General features: G+C 46.5%; 1 protein-coding gene across 1 annotated transcript in view; it reads right to left on the bottom strand.

The window, feature by feature from the left end:
* The window catches only part of Mip (Myoinhibiting peptide precursor), a 276,463-nt gene that overhangs the window by 135,907 nt on the left and 116,467 nt on the right, over positions 1–24,089 (bottom strand). The window contains exon 2 of the mRNA XM_089567389.1: positions 15,599–15,660. The gene's annotated coding sequence lies outside the window, so the exon portion shown is untranslated. The remainder of the gene's footprint in view (positions 1–15,598; positions 15,661–24,089) is intronic.

Genomic DNA, 24,089 nt, shown 5'->3' with positions numbered 1-24,089 from the left:
CTCGCAGTCCATGCGAGACAGTCACTAAAAGTGACCCCGCAGGCCAGGGCTCAGAGTGCAGCTAATTACTTACCACCAAAGAGACCTAGAGGAATTTCATGTCTGAAAATCGAGCGTGGACCGTATAAAAATTTTACATGAGAGGCTGACATAATTGTGAACTTCGTGTGAACGCGTCGGCACGCGCGCGTTATAACAATTATATCGCGGAATCTTTCTAAACGATTTAAGGCCAGCTCGTGAAAGCTGCTTGTTGCATGGTACTGCTACCATGATAGTAAACATTTCTGTGTCTAATTTTGTCGCGTTTCTCTGTTTAACAAACCAGTAGGAAATATTTTAGGCTTCCCAAACACAAACAAATACTCATGGTGTGCATGTGAGCGCTTTAGAGCGGCGTCTGCATGCATGTACATAATACGACAACGACCTGCGATGCCGCAGTAGCATTAAACCTTGCCGTTTCAGGCAATAACAATAAAAAAAAACATTCAGCAAAAGCCTTCAGCTGATGCAAAGACAAGCATTCAGGCAATGCATCCGTTGGCTAGAAAAGGCAGAGATGAGCGGCTCTGCGCGACATGAAGTCCGATCACGATTTCACGCCCCAAGTGATCAAATTAGGGTTCTCACGTGTCCTTGGAAGCTTGGTCAAACCCCAGTGTCGTCTTCCCGCCGAAGCATTGCCTGTCGGAACCGAACCTTCAGACACGGCAACCTTCGCGACGGGGCGTGCGCCGAGCGGTCAGGAGGCGCGTAATGGCGGTGTGAAAACGTCATCAACAATGGCACCCCCATGATACGACGCTGTAAAGCGTCCATAGATTGTCTCACAATTTCTTCGCAGTGATTCAGATATTATAGTTATGAGGTATCTTACGCAATAGCATGATGTTGTAGTCTAACAAAAATTTCGCGCTTCTCTGCCATAAAATTTCTAATTGGTCGAGCGAGGTCGGCGCCTGCCCACTGGCGCATTGCTTAACCGCTGCACCACTGCGACAGTAAGGGTATGAGGCCTCCGCACGATCTGTGAATGTGACTGAGAGCAAAGTGACGTCATCAGCATCACGTGACCACCAACTGATCAAACATATGATCATCATCATCATCAGCCTGACTACGCCCACTGCAGGGCAAATGCCTCTCCATGTCTCTGTAATTAGCCCTGTCCTTTGCCAGCTGCGGCCATCATACACCCGCAAATTTCTTAATCTCATCCGCCCGCCTAACTCTCTGCCGTCCCCTGCTACGTTTGCTTTCTCTTGGAATCCACTCCGTTACCCTTAAGGACCAGCGGTTATCCTGCCTTTGCATTGCATGCCCCGCCCAAGCCCACTTCTTCCTCTGCATTTCGACTGGGATGTCATTAACCCGTGTTTGTTCCCTCACCCACTTTTAACCCTTCTAGTCTCTTAACGTTACACGTATCATTTTTCTTTCTACACTCGCTGCGTGGACAAGGAAGAATTGTTCAATAAATGCAAAATGTAGGACTACACAGAGCAAGAACTCCTGCAACTCTGCAGAGCAAGAACTCATGCCAGGACAGCAAGCATACAGAAAGAGCAACATGAGCAATAAGCACAGCCTCAGGCTTTAAATGAAAAATCAATGGCAAATTTAATTGTGATTCCTCCAACGTTATCTATATCCTAGAATGCAGTGTGTGCAGTATGACGGATAACCCTCTACAAATTCGCTTTAATAACCATCTCGCTCATGCCCTATCTCTACCCAACCTCCCCTTGTCAAAACACATTAATGAGAGAAAAAACACCCATTTGACGCCTTTAAATTAACAGTCTTACAGGGCGGATTCAAAAACACCCGGGAACGGGAGCAACGCGAGTCATACTTTATTTATAAGCTTGGAGCAATTACCCATTGCATTAACGAGAGCTTGGGCGTTTTGTCGTCAATCCGCCCCTGGCAATGCCACTGCTGACCTGCTGATAGCCGGCTTGACATGCCTCGGCATTTGCTCCCATTCGAATCCTTTTCAAGCCCCCCCCCCCCTCCCTCACACACACACACACTTACACAGATGTCTTCATTCCACACCGCACCCTTCCCTTCCCCAGTTCGACCACCTTGACGAGCCGGCGCAATGCAAGAACCATCGCTTAAGCACTCCCGCCACTCATAGTGTCGACACGCGACTTTTCTTCCCCAAAGGCACGTACCGTCTTTGTCAAAAGTAACCAGGCTGCATGGTTTGCTTCTAGCTTGTATAGTGGAGCCCTTGTCACTTTCCTAAAGAACAAAAGGTGTTGGAAGGTAAGAAAATTCTCAGTGCTTACCTTTAACAACCCTTTCAGCTTCAGGGAAGCACTAAGGGCTCCACTGTACGAGCTAGAAGCAAACCATGCAGCCTGGTTACTTTTGACAAAGACTGTACGTTTCCGGCTTTTCTGTTCTTGTGTGTGTGTGTGCACGTCTACATCTGCAGGCCACGTGTGTCTTGTTAAGTTCCAATGTGCCCGCCTTGACACATCCTGCCGAAGGAGTTACACATGGATGAAGTCCCTCGCCCTTTCCACATTTGTTTCTTTGTATTTTGTTTACTCGTTTACGTCCGCAACACGCGAGTGCATCTCAAACCTATTCTGTGCTTCGGCCACTCGCTGCTGCTGCCGTTGTGTTGCGACTGAGACCGCCGTCGCTGCTTCCCTCCCGTCCTTTTTTTTTTCATCCCCCGACTTTTCTCCCCGCGATCGCAAACGTGGGTGGCGGGCGACGACGCCTATTCTCCCCCTTTCAGTTCCGTTTTTCTTTCTTTTTTTACTTTCAGTTTCTATTCTTTTTATATATTTTTTGAGCCGTTCTCTCCCGCACCGCTTGCTTGTTGTTTTGGTTAATGTGTCGACACTTGTACAGGTGGAAACCCTTTAAGAAGAGAAGCAAGAACCCTGTATCTTCAGTTTTGAAAAAGAACAGGCTGTGTCCGAAACGTCGACTAGCAATGAATGTTTACCTAAATGAAGCGCTTTTGAATTTCTCATTTTACCTCTAGCAACCTAGTACGTTTATTTTTTTTGTGCTGTATATATATATATATATATATATATATATATATATATATATATATATATGTATATGTATATGTATATATATATATATATATATATATATATATATATGTATATGTATATGTATATATATATGCATATATATATGGCCTTCGTCACTCTGACGAAGGCCAGACCCTGGTCGAAACGTTAGAATAAAGTTGTTGTTTTTCTACCGTGTGTCAACCGAATTACGTTTATATATATATGTATGTGTGTGTGCGCGCGCGCGCGCGTGCGTGCGTGCGTGCGCGTGTGCGTGTGCGTGTGTGTGTGTGTGTGTGCGTGCGTGCGTGCGCGTGCGCGTGTGCGTGTGCGTGCGCGTGTGTGTGCGTGTGCGTGTGTGTGTGTGTGTGTGTGCGTGCGTGTGCGTGTGCGTGTGTGTGTGTGTGTGTGTGTGTGTGTGTGTGTGTGTGTGTGTGTGTGTGTGCCTGCCATCGCGTTGGCGCATCGCTTCAACGCTGCACCGCTGCGCCAGGAGCGGCAGGAAGATAGATTCCCAGGGATCTATGAATGGAGAAATGACCAATTCCACATATGTGGACTTTATCCCATTATCGCTATCCGAACACCTGCCATCCGTGAACACTGGATCTGGACATCGGAGCCGAAGCGAAAATCGAACTGGGAGCCCACCTAATTCGCAATTGGCCTTACTACGTAAATCGAGCAACACTGTTTAGTTTTCAAGATAAACCACAGCCAGCTAGCCCCAGTCCCCATTCTCCAGTAACCCCCTGTCACTTTCTTCTTATAAGCCGCCGCGGTGGCTCAGTGGTTATGGTGCTCGGCTGCTGACCCGTAAGACGCGGGTTCGATCCCGGCCGCGGCGGCTAGAATTTCTTTGGAGGAGAAATTCTAGAGACCCGTGTACTGTGCGATGCCAGTGCACGTTAAAGAACCCCAGGTGGTCGAAATTTCCGGAGCCCTTCACTACGGCGCCTCTCATAGCCTGTATCGCTTTGGGACGTTAAACCCCATAAACAAACCAACCAACTTTCTTCTTATACTTTGTAATCAATCACATTTCGGCCATAAAGTCCGTAGACCCCACTGATTTACCGTTGAACATTGCAATGATAACACAAAATGCAAAAAACATGCCTTATGCTTTCCTTGGTTTCGATGACTGTTCGCTTCCTTAACACGTTTTGGCGGGCTAGTTGGTTGGGCACCTTGAATAAACAGCGCGAACTACGACAAGCACAAGGGACAAGCGAACGGACGACACAGCGCTGTCTAACAACTGAGGGTTTATTGCTGATCATGCAGGTATAAATACTTCAAGTAAAACTCTAGTTTGGGCGAGTTGGTTCATGATGAAATAAAAACTGGTATGGCGCAAGAAACGGGGACACAGAAGATGGCGTCAGTCCTGTGTTTTGTGTGCCTTCTGTGTCCCCGTTTCTTGCGCCATACCTGTTTTTATTTCATCTTTATAAATACTTAGATGTCGGCTGTGTGGAAAGATATACAAAGTGCAATAAACCATAAATGTGACAACAGGAACAAAAACACGCTAGAAATCAGCAGAGGTTATCATGTATGTATCATGCATGTATCAGCACTCCTTCGCTAACACTACTGCAAAGAGAGCTGTAACTCCTGGTGGCTGTCTGCTGATTTCTAGCGTGCTTCTGTTGCTGTTGTCACTTTTATGGGTTTTTTTGCACTTTGTATATCTTTCCACACTGCCGACATCTATGTAGTTATACTTGTATGTTCAGCAATAAACCCTCAGTTGTTAGTCAGCGCTGTGCCGTCCATTTCCTTGTCTCTTCTGCTTGTCGTTCGCGCTGTTTATTCAATACGCGTCCTTAATACTAGCGTGCGGTAGTTAACGGTAGAGAGAGGGCAGGCAGATTTTCGAGTTCACGCTCCCGACATGCATAACACCCTTCCCACATCTCACCCTCCTCCGCCCTGGGAGGCGCTGGTCCTGTTGCGTATGTTTCTCTTCTGTCCCCGTATTTCCCGCCGTGTTCTTTGGGAATCCTCCCACACACCGGGTATTTCTCGACGGAGTGAAGGCAAGCACCCTGAGGCTTCTCCCTCCACTGCTTACTTTTTTCAAGTCGGAATGCTCTTTAGCGCAACACATAAAGGGGACAGGACAGGACTTGGGAAAACATGAACCAGCTAGCCCTCGAAGAAACGGTGGTGAAATAGTTGTTGACTTTGCTCGTGCGCGGTAGTTAGGCTAGGCAGTTAGTTGGCACACATGACACCTACTCGCCCGGACCGCCAGTTGCGCCTCGAAGAGAATTCTGCGTTCGACATCACATCACTCTCTTCCTAGAGCTCAGATGGAGGGCTTACATTTGGCGGAATCAATCAGTGCCGGAAGAATTTCGCGAGAGATGGAATGCCGAAAGGCACCCGAGGTCTACAAGCGTAGGGAGTAGAACCGCCCTCCAACTGATTTTGTGCCTAGGAGTGCGCATGCTGTTCCACTCACTGCCAGGGAACATGGCATTTCACTCCCCAGCCAATTTACAGACGCGGTTAGCGCATTGCGGTAAGGAAGTGAACGGCCGGTAGAACGGGGCTGACTTTTGCTATGCCTCCCTTCAGTTTTTAAAGTGCGCTCGGCCGCACTTAGTGCGAAGGCTGCTTTATTACTGCGCGTTCGCATCTCGAACGCTGTCGGAGGCGCAGGGAAAGGAACGCTCCGAGGTGGAAGGCGTGGCTGTAATGGGGAGCTGCTGCTCGCACAGGGCTGCGACGCGGAGGTTACGAAGAGTGGTGCTAACTGCCCCGAGGAGCGCTCGGCTTATCGTGACACGGTGGCTGCTCCCACGAACGTTGATTTGTTCAATACTTTTGCGTCACAAACTCAATCGGCGTCGCCGGGGCGGTCAAAGCTGCTCACAGGGGCAGATGGGAGGCTAAAATAAAAAAGGAAAACTACGCCAGCGGAAGAGACACCGTATAAGGCGGAGTGAGTGCACACGCTCATCTACTGTTTACTGAAACCCTGGTCTAAAACAATATTTTGCATGGGTATAATTACGTGGCTGCCAAAACGCCCCACAGAAATCCAATAGTCAGACCTATATTGAAAAAAAAAAAATATATAAAGTCGGAATTCATCGTTCGCCATGCTTAACGGAGACCTGTGTTAGGCGGACAGAATGCGTCAGAATTCCGCGAATAAAACTTTAACCACGTAATACGAGTGGGACGCATGTGTCGCAACGCAACAAATCTGGCTGTTTGGTACATGATCAATTCGAACCATTGCGCTGTGTTCGCTAAGGCAACAGGAATAAGCGAGACACGAACGAGGTAAATTACTTTTTTACAATAAAACATGATATATATATATATATATATATATGGGGTGACGATCTCTAAAAAAACAGTAAAATTCAAACCATTCTAGAAATATGAAACCAAGTGAATGCCATTACTCGTACTGCGCAGCAGCGGCTCGAATGTGCAATGTGGAAATGCATTCTAATGCCTCCATCTATAATTTTCTACATCCTCGAAGAAGCAACTGGATTTCAGCTGGAGCCTCTACTCAGGTTTGGCAACCGGCTGCGGTTGGCAAGACAGTGGGCCTGAAATCTAACGACACGACACAGAAAGTGAGCAAAGGTAAGGAGTCTGGTCGGAGGCATTTCGACAAGTGAATTTTTCCTCGCCTGGGAGAGTCCTTGCGCCAAAACGCTGGCTAATGGACTGAAACGCGCCGCTCCCGACATTTGCTCACTTTGTGTTCTCGAGAATTGCTTTCTCTCTACCGGGGGATTGCAATGGGCACACCAGGGTTAGATAAGCAAGCTAATACCTTTCTCTGATTTTTAAAGGAGACATATATGAGTTAAATACACGCAATGGCACAAATAGCGAGTGACAGTGAAGTTGTCGCGCTTCTGGTGGTGGTTGCCTTATGGTGAAAGCGGGATGCCCATTGCTGGTGCACCAATTTTAGCCAGTCCCTAACTGGTGGTATAGGCCCCCTGTGAAGATTTCGCGCTGTTAGCTAATAGACAAGGGGATTTACAGCCTCTCGTTAATTTTTGTGGAGACGAAAAAGGCACTCTTAGCTTTACTTCGAGTGCAAATATGCCAGGTGGGATGAATTTGCAAAGATACCATGGGTCAAAGGCTGACAGTGCAAGTCGTCCGGTGCCCAGGTGGAAAAAGCCAATTATCTGCGGGTATTTCATGAAGGCCTGCATGATATACATGGAAAAATACGTAAAGACTACTATAAGTGATGCTGCAATAATGAAGCATAGGGACACTGTCGGGGTAAAAAACACATGAAGCACGGCGGAGGTATATGGAAAAAAATAATAGTGCCAGGACTTATTTTAACGAATGCGATTTTGTATCTGCGGGCAGAAGTCCAGCCAGAGCAAAAAAAAAAATAATCAGAGTTAGTTCATTCCGTTTTGTTTTATTTGAACGCCTTAAAGGCCAGTTGAGGGGTATTATATTAGGGGCGGGTACAAATAGTATGGTGAGCAAGTATTAATAAAACAAAAGTTGACTGGTATTATATCAGGGGTAGGTACAAATAGTATGGTCTGCAAGCATTAATAAAACAAAAGATGACTGGTGACACTTTCGGCGAAATTTGATGAGCATTTGATGGTTGCAATGTTGTCGGGTAGGTAGTTCCAGTCTGCAGCTGCCCGAGCAAAAAAAAAAAAAAAGAAGCGGCAAATGTAATAGTACGGGCAGATGGTCGGGAAACTTGAAACCGATGACAAGTGCGTAGAGATATGTGGCCTGGCGGGACAACGTGGGGCCGGCAGCCAAGTGAACTATGGAAAAATACATGAAATCAGCAAAGGCTGCCATATAAGAGGGGTAATAAGCCGGCGCTTATTACCCCTCACGCTTTCAACGATGACACACTGATGTCGTAAGAATATGAAGAATGGATGAATCTGGTCGCTGTGTTTCGCACTGATCGAAGTGCACTGACAAAGTAAGCATCCAGGACAGCAGCTTGGGCATGTTGGTTATTCATTCTTGATGGAACAGCGCAAAACATCGGGACAAGAGACAAGCGCTTGTCTCTTGTCCCGATGTTTTGCGCTGTTCCATCAAGAAAGTAAGCATGATGCGGATTCAAAATGAGTGATGCATATTCTAATTTTGATTTGAAAAGGAAATGTGTAGGCTAATAAGTTTACATGTTCAGAGGCTTGCCGGAGGTGACGCTGTAAAGATTCGAGCGCTTTGTAACCAGATGAAATGATGTTGGTAAGGTGTGTACTGCAGGACAAGTCTTTGTATAAGGTGATGCCATTTTGATGTGATTTATGTGATGAAACAGACTGCACAGGGACGTTAGCAATTACGTAAGGGAAATCAAACGGGTTGCGATGACGGCGGAAAGACATGCACTTACATTCATAAGGGCTCTGTTGCATTAACCAATCGGCAGACCATTTCTGAAATCAGTTAAGGTCCTCTTGAAGAGGTGCTTAGAGAGAGACGTTAATAACTGAGGGATAAACAACGCAGTATATCGTATATCGGTTGGCCTTTAATATAAACAGAAGCCGACCGAGTACAGAACCTTGACGGACGCCTGTTATTACATTAATGGAATTGGAATGGTGGTAGTTAACAAATTGAGCGACTAGTAAAGAATTCTATCCATTTTAAGATATCGGAGGGCAAGTTTAAGTGCGAAAGTTTTAATAGAAAGCGTTTATGTGGCACCTTGTCGAATGTTCTAGAAAAATGTAGTCTAGGAAAATGGCATCGATCCAACAGTCAAGATTAGCATGCAGCTCGTGGAAATGGCTACCGCTCCGTTTCACATACGGAGCCTTTTCGAAAGCCGTGTTGTGAAGGATGAAAAAAGAGTTGAGAGTCGAGGTAACTGACGCCATTTGTGTAGATGACGTGTTGCATGATTTTGGAGGGCACGCTAGTAAGAAAAATTTGGAGGTAATTAAGTGGTAAATTTTTTTGCACCATTTGAAGACTGCAAGACCTTACCACTTTTGTAGTCGTCTGGTAGCTGCCCTGATGAGAGTGACTGAAGAAAGCAAGGACAAAATTTCCGCACAAATATTCCTGGCATTCTTCAGAAACTTCCAGTTGATGCAAGCTCCAGATGAAGATGAAAGTTTCATGATGACAATTAGGCACGAAGTTCTGGATAAAAATAATGAGATTGGTGATATAGCATGAGGTATATTTGAATGGGGCGTCTGAAATGACCTTTCAGTTTCTTTTGTAAAGACAGATGAGGAGTCGGTACTAAACATGGTAGCGCACCAAGCCTCAGTCAAGCCTGCGCCTTACTCATCCGTGAGGGATATCTCCAGCGTATTATCAGGGATTACGGCTTGCCAAAATTACGCTCTTACCTGGGGTTGCTGGTGAGCATATTAGGCAGGTCCGAGTGGAAAAAGGTAGGCTTGGCGTTACATATTGCGGTGGTATTTTCCGGCTTAGTGGTATTTTGCCCATGCGCTACGCGTCCCCTGAAACCTGGCTGAACGGTAATGACGCTTCTTTATGTTTTCCAAGCGTTTAAGCGCCTTAGCAAACCACTGCTTGTTTGAATTACAGCGAAAACTGAATTGCAGAATGTACTTACTGATTGGACTTTCTAGTTTATTTTTATACAATAACCACTTTTTTGGATACTTCAGAAATGAAAACTTGATGCAAAAGCTTGAAAAAAAAACGCATTAAGTTCCTAATTGATCACGTCATAGTTTCCTTCGTCGTAAAGACGCATGGCTTTAGCTTTGTCGTTAAGACGTAAGTACAGCTTGCTGATTCACAGTTCGGGTTTCGCAAGGGACGCTCTACTTATCGATTCTTCTATCACAAAAAGAACTTTTGTTGCGAAGCTTTGAACGCAAATATCTAACTCTCGGCTTCTTTGTTGGCTTCCGCAAAGCTTTTTACTTTCTTGCTTAAATAGAAAAAATTGGTGTTCGAGGAATTTGTCTCAGTCTTCTACGCTCTTACCTCCCTAATCGAAAGCAAGCAGTCTGCTGTGATGAACATGGATCCAGTCTTCAGGTCATCATTTGCGATATGTCCCAGGGTAGCCTTTAAGTCCTTCTCTTGTTAACGTGCATATAAATGACCTTGTAAACATTGAAGGTAACGAGAAGTTCATTTTGTAAGCAGATGACACTAATAATTTTCTAAAGGGCCTCTCAACATACGAGTCACTAACTAGCGGCAACGCTGTTCTTAAAGCATTGCATGCGTGGCCGTGTTGTAATGAGTTGTCTATAAATACCACTAAACAAAAAGCCATGTTTTCATGCAACAGAAAAAAGAACCTTCCGTTGGCTTTCTTGCTCGCTACCGCACTAAATTTCCCCCATGTCTAAAACTAATAACCGAGTATGCCATATTCTAGTCACACATTAACTACTGCCCCCTAGTTTGGGCCGCCACATGTAAAACGAATCTTCAGAAAATTGTAATTGTTCATCAGACAACTATTAGGCTTATCGCAGGAGCTAGTTTTTCTGCCCATAAGGCTGATTTGTTTACAAAATACGAAGTGATTCGCGCAGACGTTTTTCTCAAGAATGGTCGTTATACTGCCTACCATTTTCTTCGGCATTAATTCGTAATTTTTTGCTTAACAACGCAATGTTAAAGCCGATGGAAAATATGTTCGAACCCGATTCACTGACAAATGGTCACTTGCATCCAATAGAACAAATTACGGTAAACGAACACTTAATTTCCTTGTATTTGATAATCTTAACAGTTAAAATTCAGGCCAACTTGCCATGTGTAACCTCCCATGATTTCAAATTGTGCCTTGTAAACAAATCTTAGTAAACTCTAACTAATGGAATGTACTACGTGCGCGTCCTTTTGCTGTTCCCGCTATTTCGCCACACCCGTATGTCACACTTAAAATGTATTTTGTTGGACCCTAAAGTGTTTTTATAGCAGTTTGTTCATAATTTCTCATGATTACTGTACGCTATATTAAATATTTTCTGCTCTTTCTTCTCATAACTAGCCACTAATGAATGTGCTCATGTGAGCTATGCTCAGCTGCATGCATTTTTTTTCACGTGGCTTTTATGAAGGTCACAGGCATTTTTTAGCTATTTTCTTAGCTTTTGGTCTGTGGCCTATTCTGAACATGTATGCAAATTTGGAAATCAAGTGATCTCCTTAAACAAAAAAAGAGACATGTCGTCATTATCAGCTGATACATTGAGATATATCAGCAGGAAGACAACGAGAATGGCTTCAAAAAGAAACTGCTATTTTTTTATTTCTGCGCCAGCAAAGAACTGAACTACTGAACGAGCAACGAGCGTGCTCGGCAGTCGTCGAACAGAGTGCCCGCCGCTCCCGGCCATGCCCAATTTGAAGCTCAAAAAGAACTTTCGAGCCACGGCGGGAACAAAATAACCACAACAGACTGGAAAAACGTTGTCACTACAGCATGGCTCCGACCTTTCGAGATAAATCTGGACTCGTCTTGCATCACAAATGAAGTGACAAAACGGCATTCCGGCAGCGTTAAACACAAACAAACGAACATTACAAAGCTTCGCGGCCGTATGTTATGGTTAGGTTTGGTTTGGTTTATGGGGTTTAACGTCCCAAAGCAACTAAGGCTATGAGAGACGCCGTAGTGGAGGGCTCCGGAAATTTCGACCACCTGGGGTTCTTTAACGTGCACTGACAACGCACAGTACACGGGCCTCTAGAATTTCTCCTCCAAAGAAATTCTAGCCGCCGCGGCCGGGATCGAACCCGCGTCTTTCGGGTTAGCAGCCGAGCACCATAACCGCTTAGCCACCGCGGCGGCTATGTTATGGTTAGTAGCTGCCAGCAAACTGCGCGCGAAAGGAGTAGCATGCCACTTTTATCCCTTTTCAGCATGTCACCGCATTTGTATACCTGGTCGAAGTGCTGAACAGCTTGTTGTTCTCCTTGCTTCGGACTTCTGTACTTCACGGATCGCATGGAAAGAAGCAGCAGCCGCAATGCAATATTTTTGGAAGGAGGCAAATAGAAAACGGCTCGAAACTAGAGCTTCGCTTAACTTCCCCATTAAATTTCAGAGGTGCTACAACAGGCATGCCGTGGTGCCAGCGCCGTACCACGACGTCTTCGAACAATATTGGTTGTTTTGCCCCTTAAAACCCATCGCGCCGCCGTCATCGAACACGATGTTTGGCCGGAATATTCACTATGGTTGAAGGAGGCTGCCGATGAAGAGCCTTCCCAGAGAAACGCCTCGAGTGACCCGACAGTGCCGCCATAACCTCGGCCGGTTCTCGATGGCCCTCGGGGGCCGTGTTTCCCTACTTCGGAGAGAAGTAAACAGCCTCTGAGTGGTGGTGCGCCCTCAAGACTGCTGTTTTTGGAGCGGGCCTGCGTCGCTGACGTCCACATCCTGTTCTGCTCGACCCTCCGCTGCAGCGGTGGCTGCCCCGAGAGCAGGAAACGCTGCCAGACGTCGCTGCAATGGCACGACGCAACGGCTGTGTGCCCGTTCTATTCCATTTGTGAACCTCCCGCTGCCGGTCACTGTCCGAAGCGAAGTCACTCCCTTGATTTCGTGGGGCTTGAGGCATTCCCGAACGAGGGTGTCGCTTCAGTCCCAGAGCGGGAAAGCCAGAATTGGAGGGGACACCGAAGCTGCGCCATAAGTGTATGCGTTAATGTCCATATATGCAAAACTGGTCATCCTTTATGAGAAAGAGCGCGCAGTAAACGAGACACACACGAGAAAGAAGGCTCCACAAGCGCCGTGTGTCCCGTTTCGATTGCGCCGTTTTGAAGCGCAAGCTTCACTACGGGACTTCGAGCTTCAATCGCGGACCGTGCAAATTTGACCTTCAGCTGAGTTGGAGGTCAAACCATGGAAAAGACAAAAGAAATTGAATCAATATCAATGACTGGGAATCGAACCCGCGACCGCGCGAACAGATCTCCTTTAAGGGCTGCTCAGCGAGACCACTACGCTATCGCCGCAGCGAGACCACTACACTCAGCGAGACCATTACACATCTCGTGCTAAACTGCACCACACACTCGCGCTGTGCATTGGAGAGCATCGATCGTCTTCATCAACATCCATCTGCTCCGTCCCGCGGCACTGCCTGCTCACCGTCGTCTTCTACGTTGCGCAAATCCGTGATTTCTCCCCGATTCAAATGTAGCAAACACTCTGTGTAGTTTTTTGAGCATACATATCCATCACCTTCCCGAAATATCTGCTTTGCTACACTCAATGGATTACGTATTCTCCACTTTACAATCATACATCCCTACGAGTCTTCATACCACTCCTGTGACAGTAGTGCAGTGGTTAGGAAGAAATGGGCATGGGCAGGGCATGTAATGCGAAGGCAACATAACCGCTGGTCCTTAAGGGTAATGGAGTGGGTTGCAAGAGAAGGCAAGCGTAGCAGGGGGCGGCAGAAAGTTAGGTCGGTGGATATGATTAAGAAATTTGCTGGAATACGTGGCCGAAACTGGCGAAGGACAGGGTTAATTGGAGAGACATGGGAGAAGAGGCCTTTGACCTGCAGTGGGCGTAGTCAGGCTGATGATGATGATGCCTGCCCTGCGATGGCAGGTGCTGCAATCTGTGGGGTAGGTTCGTCTCAGGTTGTTCTCGCGAGTTGCCTCTCGCGACCAATAAATGAATTAACCGCCAACATGCCATGGTGGTCAGTATGCTCACAATCTGGTGGGCAGATTGTGATGACGTCACAACGTCACGTGACCTGGGTGGCTCTCAACGTTGCGCATTGGTTGCGTGCGCTCCCAGACACCCTTAGAGAGGGGGGGGGGGGGGGGCTAGCAGTCTCGGTCGGAAAAGCAGCCCTACTTAAGAGTGGCAAGCTCAGCCAGAAACCAGCTACAAAGTGTCAAGGGGTGCGGTCCTTTGGTGCCCAGCTTTCGCCGGTCGCAAGCAAGAGAATGGGTTGGAGCCAAACCCGTATAAAAATTGTCTATGGACAGTCTATAAACTTCTTATTGACTCTATTGACTTCCTATAGATATTGCTTTTTTGTCTATTCGTAGTCTATAGACTGTCCACAGACAAAAGTCTACTAAAAGTGTATGACCAAAAAACTAAAGATTGTCTATACACTGTCTATGGCATTTGGTTTGCCTGTCGACTCTATTCTAAGATTTTTCTATAGACTGTCTATAGACATTATAGACAGAAGTCTACAGACAATGTATAGACTGTCGAAAACTCTTTTTGTAAGGGAAGGTTCACAATCAAAACAAACTATATAGAGCAAAGAAACGATACAGAGGTGTTTCTCATCACTTGTAGCAAAGTATACATGCATAGTGATTCCAAAAGAATGCAACATATGCTAAGTAAGACCAGAGAAAAGTTGCAATACAAGGAAGATACTGCACCCTAAAGTGCACTACCACCAGAGGTAGATAAACAAAACAGAATACAATTTGTTGACGACCACAGGATCCGATCCCGAAGACTGGCACGCGCTGCCTCGCTGCTACGTGGCTGGGCGAATGGTGTCGACCCGGGAGTCAGAAGCTTAATCCACCGCACCGGCTGATCGATGGCGTCAAACGTCCTTCATAAGGGCGCTCCATGTCTGTTTGTTTCTTCGCAAATACGCACATACACATACGCACATACACACCGCACCAACCGTACCGTTGCTCTCTCACACTCCCGCTGGGCGACCATCGCCATTGGTCAGACATGGAGAGAGGCTTTAAGAAAGCATGAGCACGCGCGAGGTTACGCGTTCTCCGTCTGCAAATAGCGAAATTTTCTCCAAGCTTCTCGAATCGTCGGCGGTGCGCGTAGGCGTAATTCCTTTCGCGCCTCTCTAGCTTTCCGAATGTGCGCCGATTTTTGCGACACTGGCCAACGTGACTTGCTTCTCCGGGCATTTTTCGTTCACAACGCTGACGACAACGATGACGTCAGACTTCCTGCAGAACGGGGTCCTTAACGCTGCGTGTACCCGCGGACAGGCAGCCAACCGTGACACAACAGGCGAAAGCGAACTGCTTCAGCTGGACTCGGCAGCAATGCTTTGCTACTAAGAAAAAAAATATTCCTTGTTCCCTGCTGGGGTCGTTGAGTCAGAGCAGCAGGCTCTGAACGGGCTGCGGGAGATTGTACTAGACTACAGTTACTCAACATTAACTTAGGGATTATCCCTGTTAAACGAACACTCTGTGTGCAACGCCGTAATGGAAATTTCCAGATTAACTTTGGACACATAAAGTGCTTCGAGCTCCACTGAAGACTCGCTAAGTTGGAAAGTTATTGCATTTCGCATGCGTCGAAATGAAGCCACCGCGGCCGGCTTCAAACGCGCGGTTTCGTGCCCAGCAGCCTTACAGCTATGTTGATTCGGACTGAACGTCTGCCGCTTGTGGGAAATGTGTTCCATGAGGTCTTGTGGGTTGTGTTCATTTTCTTGGAAATTTAATTGTTGTTTGTGGTAGAGTTGTACGCGGAGGCCCCGCTTTCTCCGCCAGCTACAGGGGAGCCACGTCGTCACTCAAGCGAAAACGAAGGGCGCGCTACTCACGGTGCCGTTGTGAAGGCGAGGTTGCGTCGACGCTTTGGGAACCTGCCGGCTGCTCTCGGATTCTGCGAGAGATGGAAGGAGACGATAAGAATCCAACGCGCGCAAGCCCTGCTCTTCATAGGGCTCCACATTTCAGGCGTCCGTTTTGCCCCTTGGGACATACGCACGCAAAGCCCGTGGTAAATACTCGAGAACAAAGCACATCCTTACATCCATTCAGCGCTGGCCGATTTCGGGGACGCCGGCGTCCGCATACTGAAGCGAGCGAGCACTCTGGTTCCCAGGATCCACACAGTGGGAAAATACAACATTATTACTTTTTTCTTGAGGGTGGGTAGTGTGCTACTTATTACCTGAGAGATACTGACACTTCGCTTGTAGCCGTTTGCCTCTCGTGGTCCGGATCTGTGTACTACTTTACCAGTGACTGAGATATGATATCTTAAACGGCTTTGTTGATGCCTTGTTGTACCGGTTTTTTGCGCATGCTTCGAATTTTCTATATATTTGCTGGCTTTGCAGTAAATAAACTCAGATGAAGTTAGCGCATGTCCTGTGTCAGTCTTTCTTGTGTATGTCTTGCTGTAGCGCTATTACCATTTCTGTCTGAAGTAATGCACCATCTAGCCCAAATTGACGTTCTTCTGAACGTTCTTCTTTACCATAGGGATGCATACTTGCCCACCACTTTTAACACTCCCGGTTGAAAATTCGTTTCCTTCGTATAATTTTAAAGCGCAGAACGGCGGAAGGTGAAAAGCGGAGGGGGAGAGTGAAGGCGAGAGGGGCTGCGCTCAGTTTGCGCCGGCTGTCGCATAATGGCTTCCTAACCGCGTTTACAGATAGCCGTCTTACTTAGGACGCGCACCGCAACCACCTGCGCAAAGGCGAGTGTGACGGATGCGGTAGCAGGCAGATAACACAATAATATACCAGAGAGAAAATGGAGCCGAGCACGCACGTATGGGCTCTACTCACTCAGAATGCTCAGTGACAACCCGCCACATGCCAACACCCCTAAGCGTTTCTCACTTAAAAAGCAAAGCCTTTCTCACTTAAAAAAGCAAACCGAAACTTAAGCCACTCCCCCAAAACCCCCACCCCGACCATTCCAAACGTCACAGGAAAGCAAGCGCGTCGAACCTCCCAAAACTGTACAACGCACGGCATCTAAGTACAGACACACCATCGCATTCACAATTCCGAGGCTCCTACACAGCAGCCTTCCTGGACACAGGCACTGCCCGAGGAGCAGCAACCCTTACAGCCAAGAACACCACACAGGCAGAGTGCCTGCATTATCTGTTTCTGTAGCGCGCATCTGCACCCTGCTCACATACCACACGACCGTCTGGACAAACTCCCAAGCAGCATGCAGACCCTCCGTAAAGGCACTGTTCCTTCGTAATCACCCCATATTCTATCCATGTCACCAGCACCTGATCGATAAATCAACATTACGTCGGACTCAAGGCATAAGGGCATCCCCTTAAATGAGCGTGTTCGTGTAAATGCGTTAATGAGCGCCTGCCAAATCAGCGCCTACGCGCTGGTGTATGGCCTTCCCAAATCACAACCATAAGCTCACACACAAAACGAGCCGTTTGAATACCACATTGCCATAAAGCACTGCAGACAAAGCCGCATCATATGCCGCCTTCCGCACTCCACTCTAGAACACCTGCAAATAACATACTGACGACAACTTTAAACGAACCTCAAAGGACCGAACACGGGAACCATCCTTAGGGTGGTCACCGTCTAAGGAGGAGGGAGAGTATGGCGAGAACGGAGGAATGCACCCATCTGCTTTGAATAGCGCCGTGCGTCTAGAGCGGCGGTCTGGAGAGGAAAGTTAGTAGAAAAGCGAGTATCAGAAGTCGGTCTGATATTCTTTATTTCAACACAACCAAGGGCGTCCTCAGAACCTTTTTCTGGGGGGGTGGACCCGATGGCGGGATGTGGGGGAGGCGGTAGGTTAGCAACAAAAACGAACTATTTGTGCTCTAAACTGTGCACATGAAGCAAAAATTAGAAACAGCAAGTTAGTGCTAGGCTTGGAGAACAAACATCAGAATTTATTAATGAACAAAGAATTGAACTCAATAAGTACAATCCGATAAGTTAATATCACCTAAGCGTGCTAATCAAGCTGTGTAGTTGTTTTCTACTAGTGCATAAATAATATCCGTAATTCAAGGAAGGTTGCCCCCCCCCCCCCCCCCTTGCCCCCCTTCCGGACGCCCATGAACATAACCAATGCAAAACTACTGCGAGGAACCCCTTTACGGTAAGCGTATAGTTGCGCTTCGATTTTCTCAACGACCGGCTGGCATAAGCTATCACATGTTTATCTCCGCCATGGCGCTGGATGAGCACAGCGCCAATCTAACAATCTAACACAGTAGGTGTCGATGTAAACTTTAGTGGGATCAGAAGGGCAAAAATGGTGCTGGATAGGGCCCGATGTAAGAAGAAATTTCAGATGGTGGAATGCCGAGTCACAGTCAGAACACATTTGCAGGTTTGCAGGACACGCCTTTGTGTAGGAGTCACGTGAGATGGGCGACGTCGGCAAGCCTCGGAACAAAACGGCGAAAATGAGCGCAGCGTCCTAAATGCTCCTTGACTGATTGCGGCGCTGTGAAATTGGCGACAGTCTTAACATCCCTAGCATCCGGCCGGACGCCGTCCTTATCAACCAAACGACAGAGAACAACTGAATGTTTGTCAAAGTGACGTTTAGAGTTAAGGTACTTGATGCAGGGCTTGTTGGTTCATGCTACAAAATTTTAAACGGCGCAAACTGTCCGTTTCTTTCTGTCTTCTCCTGTGTGTGTGCCTTTTTGCGCCGTGTAAAATTTCTTAGAGTAAAGCCCTAGGCCTCTTTTTCGATGTAGTAAAGACGATGAAGAGGTGATTGTTATGCCCGCTAAATGGCTCCCCAAAGATAAAATGGCTGAGGCTTAACTTGGTTAAGCCTGGAGAATGCGAAGCATCATCGTGTCGCGTAATTTGGAGGCGCACAACCACAGCGACGGCGCGAAGTGCGCCCCCGTTTCTCCACTGTCGTGACGTCATCGTGTCACGTGGTGTGACGTCATGTATCACGTGATTTGGAGGCGCACAACCACAGCGACGGCGCGAGGTGGGCCCCCGTTTCTCCACTGTCGTGACGTCATCGTGTCACGTGGTGTGACGTCATGTATCACGTGATTCGGAGGCGCATAACCACGGTGAAGGGCTGAAGTGGTAGCTAAAGTAGTATGCTTCGCATAATAATATCGTCCAAATCGTCTTCATCATCCTCAGCCTGCCTGACTACGCCCACTGCAGGGCAGATTCTAAAGAAAGATTCGGCCACGAGGTAGTCAGGGTGTCTTCGTGGTTGTCGCACCAAATGAGTGCATCATGCATCGGGCCTCGCCGGCGGCGATATCGCAATTTATGTCCGGGCATGCCACAGCGGCAACACACAGCTGGCGGATGCCAGTGGTCAACGCATGGTTCGCTGCAAACGGGGTTAAAGCGTTGACTGTAATCAGGTCGAAGGTGAATGCGTGCCAAGTAGCCTGTGTAGTCGATCAAAATTTAGGTATGGGCTAGTCGGTGGCTCATCTTCATCATCATCATCAGCCTGACTACACCCACGGCAGGGCAAAGGCCTCTCCCATGTCTCTCCAATTAACCCTGTCCTTTGTCAGTTGCCGCCAATGTGTCTCCGCAAACTTCTTAATCTCATCCGCCCACCTAACTTTCTGCCGTCCCCTGCTACGTTTGCTTTCTCTTGGAATCCACTCCATTACCCTTAAGGACCAGCGGTTATCTTGCCTTCGCATTACATGCCCTGCCCAAGCCCATTTCTTCCCCTTGATTTCAACTAAGATGTCATTAACCCGCGTTTGTTCCCTCACCCACTCCGCCCTCTTCCGATCTCTTAACGTTACACCTATCATTTTCCTTTCCATAGCTCGCTGCGTTGTTCTTAACTTAAGCTGAACCCTCTTTGTTAGCGTCCGCGTTTCTGCCCCATAGGTGAGTACCGGTAGGATACAGCTGTTGTATACTTTTCTCTTCAGAGATATTGGTAAGCTACCATTCATGATCTGAGAGAACCTGCCATATGCGCTCCACCCCATTCTTATTCTTCTAGTTATTTCCCTCTCATGATCCGGATCTGCGGTCACTACCTGCCCTAAGTAGGGACAGCGCCAGTGCTGTTGTTTGTGTCCCTCTGCTGTCCCTGTTTTTTTCGCTGTTATTACTTTCCGTAAGATAGCCTGTGTAGGCGAGCCTTCTTCCCACAGGCTGGTAGGCGGACCGTAGATCGTAGGAACCCCGATCGTTAAAGTTATTCGCTCGAAGAGTTTGAACCCAACAAATGAATGAGATTTCGGGCTCTGCCTGCAGTGCGCAGCCATCAAGAGGGGAATCATCATGATGCACAGCGTCCTGATGACTGAGAAGTTCATCGCGCACAGTTTGTCGAATAGTGTCACCCATGGACACAGGAGCAGAAGCGCCAACACTGGCGTCAGAGGTAACTGGTGAGTCGCCCGAATTTCTGAACACTACCACGAAGCTTCAAGGCCTAAAACGTTCTTCTTCAGCGCCTTACGATGTCTGCAGTTAGGTTCGAACGTTCTTTGCTGATGAGGAAGTGTAGACATATTCAAGATCCCTTTAATCAAGTGTCCAACCTTATCTTCTTCACACATCCGCGAATTCATTACCTTGCACAACTTTACATAAAAATCATCGTTGTACATAGTAAAAGTCTCACCACGTAATTGGGCCCGTTGCAGCGAGGTTTGTTCAGCGCGTTTCTTTTTGGCAGATCAGTCATCAAACCACTTATTGATTGCATGTGTGAAACACTCCCAGGTAGGCAGGGCGTCTTCGTGGTTGTCCAAACAAATGGTTGCAGTTGCTTCCGAAAAGAATCCAACGCTGGCTAGATTTACGGCAGTGTCCCAACGACTGTACTGGCTCACCCGCTCATAATTCGTGAGCCACTGGAAAATATTCCAGCAAAAGTGCGCAGTTAGAAAATATTACTAGAAAATATTACGTGCCAGCTATCTTTAACGAATTACCGGATGATTTATTTTCTTTAACCACCCGCAAAAAACTGCGTGTTGCTGTTCAAGCGTTAGAGAATCTTTAACATGTACTAAAATCTTATCAGTGTTTTTTCATTCTTTCCGTGCCAAAATTTTTGTATTCTTCATATTTACGTCTTTTAATTTTCTTTTGTCTCTGGTGGAGCTCTGACGTAGCGCGAAGATTGCCGCGGCTGCCGGTTGTCGCCGCACAAGCCCACTTGTGGCTTCGGCACTTCCGTTTTTTTTTGTATGTTCAGATTATGCTGAATGAAGGTTATTATTGTTATTATTATTATTATTATTATTATTATTATTATTATTATTATTATTATTATTATTATTATTATTATTATTATTATTATTATTATTATTATTATTATTATTATCGGTGATACTTCCAGTCGCTCGAGGCGGGTGCTGCTTGCTCGATGTCGCTGTCGTGAGGTATATCCAGTGGAAGCGAGGGTAATCCAACAAATGTGCGACTCCGTCGAAAGCCAGAGGGATCTGTGTCATCACCCAGAACGTCCACCAAAACGGTGAAGTAGTCAGCACGCACTGAGCACGTGCTGGGGCGTGCATTCAGATCGCTCTGTGACGAGAAAGGAAAGCTCCACACAGCCAGGCCGACCAGCTTCTTCTAACTCTACGCTCCTATTGTCCTCCGCTTCGTCGTCGACCAAAAACACGTTATAATAACTACCTTAACAGTTGTCGCTGAATCTCGCATTACACAGTGGTAACCATCCTGTCAGTTTTTTTTTCTGATTTTTGATTTCGATTTGTATCTATGTCTGCAAACTAAGTTCATCACAGCCCGGTGGGCAGGTTGTGACCACGCCACAAAGTCATTTGCCTAATGAGCGGATTCTGTAATTTTATGACCTTCACATTGGTGGGGTTTTGGTCTGGCGACATCTCCAAAGCCATAGCATTAAAACACGACGACCGAATCGAATTCAAAGCCAGCTTACCTCCAGGAGCACCACTCAACCGTCATCTCTCATTTCCACTCCCATCGCTAAAGGGTTGCCCACAGAACAACCGCGCCCCTTAGCCCACTGCCCATATAACCCACCCACCATGCATACAAATTATGTCGGGGTGAATCCTCGGCTTAGAGTGAAAGCATCAAAGTAATAATCGACGGTAAATCCAACTACTTTGGCAGAAGCAGTATTGTCGCATGAGATGTCCGATGGTTTGATAATTTTTTTTTTTGCCATATATATATCTCTAAAATCCATTCTGCCAGTACGCGGAAGTGATGCAGCCTAGTTGAATACCAGTTGAGATGGAAGTAGTATTGGGGGCGTCCTTTGCTGCGGTGCGCCTATTCTTTGAATGTTTTCTTTCTGATCCGTTTCTTCCAACACGTTTCTTCCGTTCTGTCTGAACAGGGCGGTGGTAGAGGTGGAATTGAAGATAGGAATTTTCTCATGAGGTGTGCGGACAAAACAGGTGGAAATGTAATCGTAAAATGCATTGCTGCATTGAAAATTGGGCATAATAATTCCGCATTAACACCTAAGACTGCTCACGTGTGAGAATGCGAAAACAATAATGTGTTGAGCCATGCTACGCTGCATAATGACTACGACACATAACTATAATTAGGAGGAATTACTATGCATAATTTGCAAACAAACGTTACACATCTTACATTGTTGCCTGTAATGTGCTCAGTCACGCTGTATAGCAGAAGTAAAGTGCTGAGTCAGATTACGACTACGCGTCATAACCACGCGTACTTTTTACAAACTCCACACATCTTGCATTACGTCACTTGTAATGTGCTGAGTCATGCGTCATGACTACACGAGTTGTAAAGTGCTGAGGTATGCTACGCTTCAGAAGTAAAGTGCTGAGTGATGCTCTGTTGCAGAATGATCATAAGTCACGACTATGACTACGCATACTTCGTAGAAAATCTATGCACCTTCATTTTGTTACTTATTAAGCATTGAGTTATGATAGGTTGCAGAAAGACTGAGTCATGAATATTTTTCTCAGCCAAGTTGATAAGAAAATAGCGACCGACTTAGCTCGAACTGTATCACGAATTGTCCGCTATGTAGATGGTTTCCTTGTGGTTGTTGGGTCGCTGAATTCAGGATTGGTATCAGACCTTTTTGATGGTTTTACAAGAAATTAGTTCGGACTAAATTTCACCCGAGAATCCTGCAGCAAGACGTCGTACAGCTCCTTGATTAAACATGGATATTTAAGCCAAGGTATGCTTGTTGGCAATATTTACATAAGAGCGAAAAGCCCCTACTGTACTATGAAGTTTTCATCCTAAGCTTGCAAAAACCGAGATAGTTACGGGTTGTTTAATTATGACGTTAAAAAAGTGCTGTCCTCAACAGATGAGCGACCCAGCTGTAGAGATGTAAGGAAGCGGGGTACCCTGACTCAGTTGTCGTTTCAAGTGCAGACACAATTCTCGGTGCGCTAAAAGCCTTCTGCGTGCGGTTCGGAAGAGCAAATGGCTCTTAAAGAACGTAAGACGGTGGTGGTCATATGTGCATCCCCTATCTCAAAGATTAAAGACAGTGGGAGCTAGGCACGGAGTGGGCGTTTTTTCCTCAGCCCCTAATAAACTAGAAATATTGTGATAATTGTGAAAAGTGTGAAAAATTGTGTAGTAAAAGTTGTGACAAGCACGTCTGGGTTTCACGCATGTCTTGGACGATGGACACGTGCGCATGCATGGACAATGTATAAATTGACGTCTGTCTTCCAATAAAGGACATAAGTTCAGCGCTGACTGTTTGTTCCTTCTTGTTCCTGTCTTCGTGATTTGCCGCTGTTGCATAATCATGAAGAAATATTATAAACGTACACTACGAAGGCAGTAGCATAGCATATGTAGTCGTTTTTGTAACACTGCATTGGTGGAATAAAAAGTTTCAACATAAAAAAACTACTTAACCATGGGTATAAAGCAGAGCAGAAGCAATCGTAATACTGCTCATAGTGTCAATAGCAATGCTAAATTTTATATAATGAGCTATTTGTAGTGGATGGACTAAGGCTGTTCCATTGTCTGATTGCTAGTGGGAAAAATGAGTATTTAAAGCAGTCAGTGTGAAAATAATAATCAGTTTAGGCATGAGAATATTTATGACGAGTTTATCTTGCTTCGGGAAGGGAAATACATTTAGTAGCGTCCAGACTTTGATGTCGATTAATTAGTTCAAACATGAGCTCCAGCCGTGCGAGTTTAGTTAGAATCTGCAATGATTTGAGTCCTTCTGCTCCCATTATTTTAGCAGGCGAATCAGTTATCTTGTGTTTGTTAAATACGAATCTGACTGCTTTCCTGTGAACTGCTTCAAGTTTGGTTACATCTTGAGGGGAAAAGGGGGCCACCCGTACTCCAC

Source organism: Amblyomma mixtum, chromosome 1 (assembly GCF_055824585.1).
Source record: "Amblyomma mixtum isolate Tamu chromosome 1, ASM5582458v1, whole genome shotgun sequence".
NCBI lineage: Eukaryota > Metazoa > Arthropoda > Arachnida > Ixodida > Ixodidae > Amblyomma > Amblyomma mixtum.
Note: the sequence above shows the minus strand (reverse complement) of the source record. Positions and strands in the feature narration are given on the sequence as shown.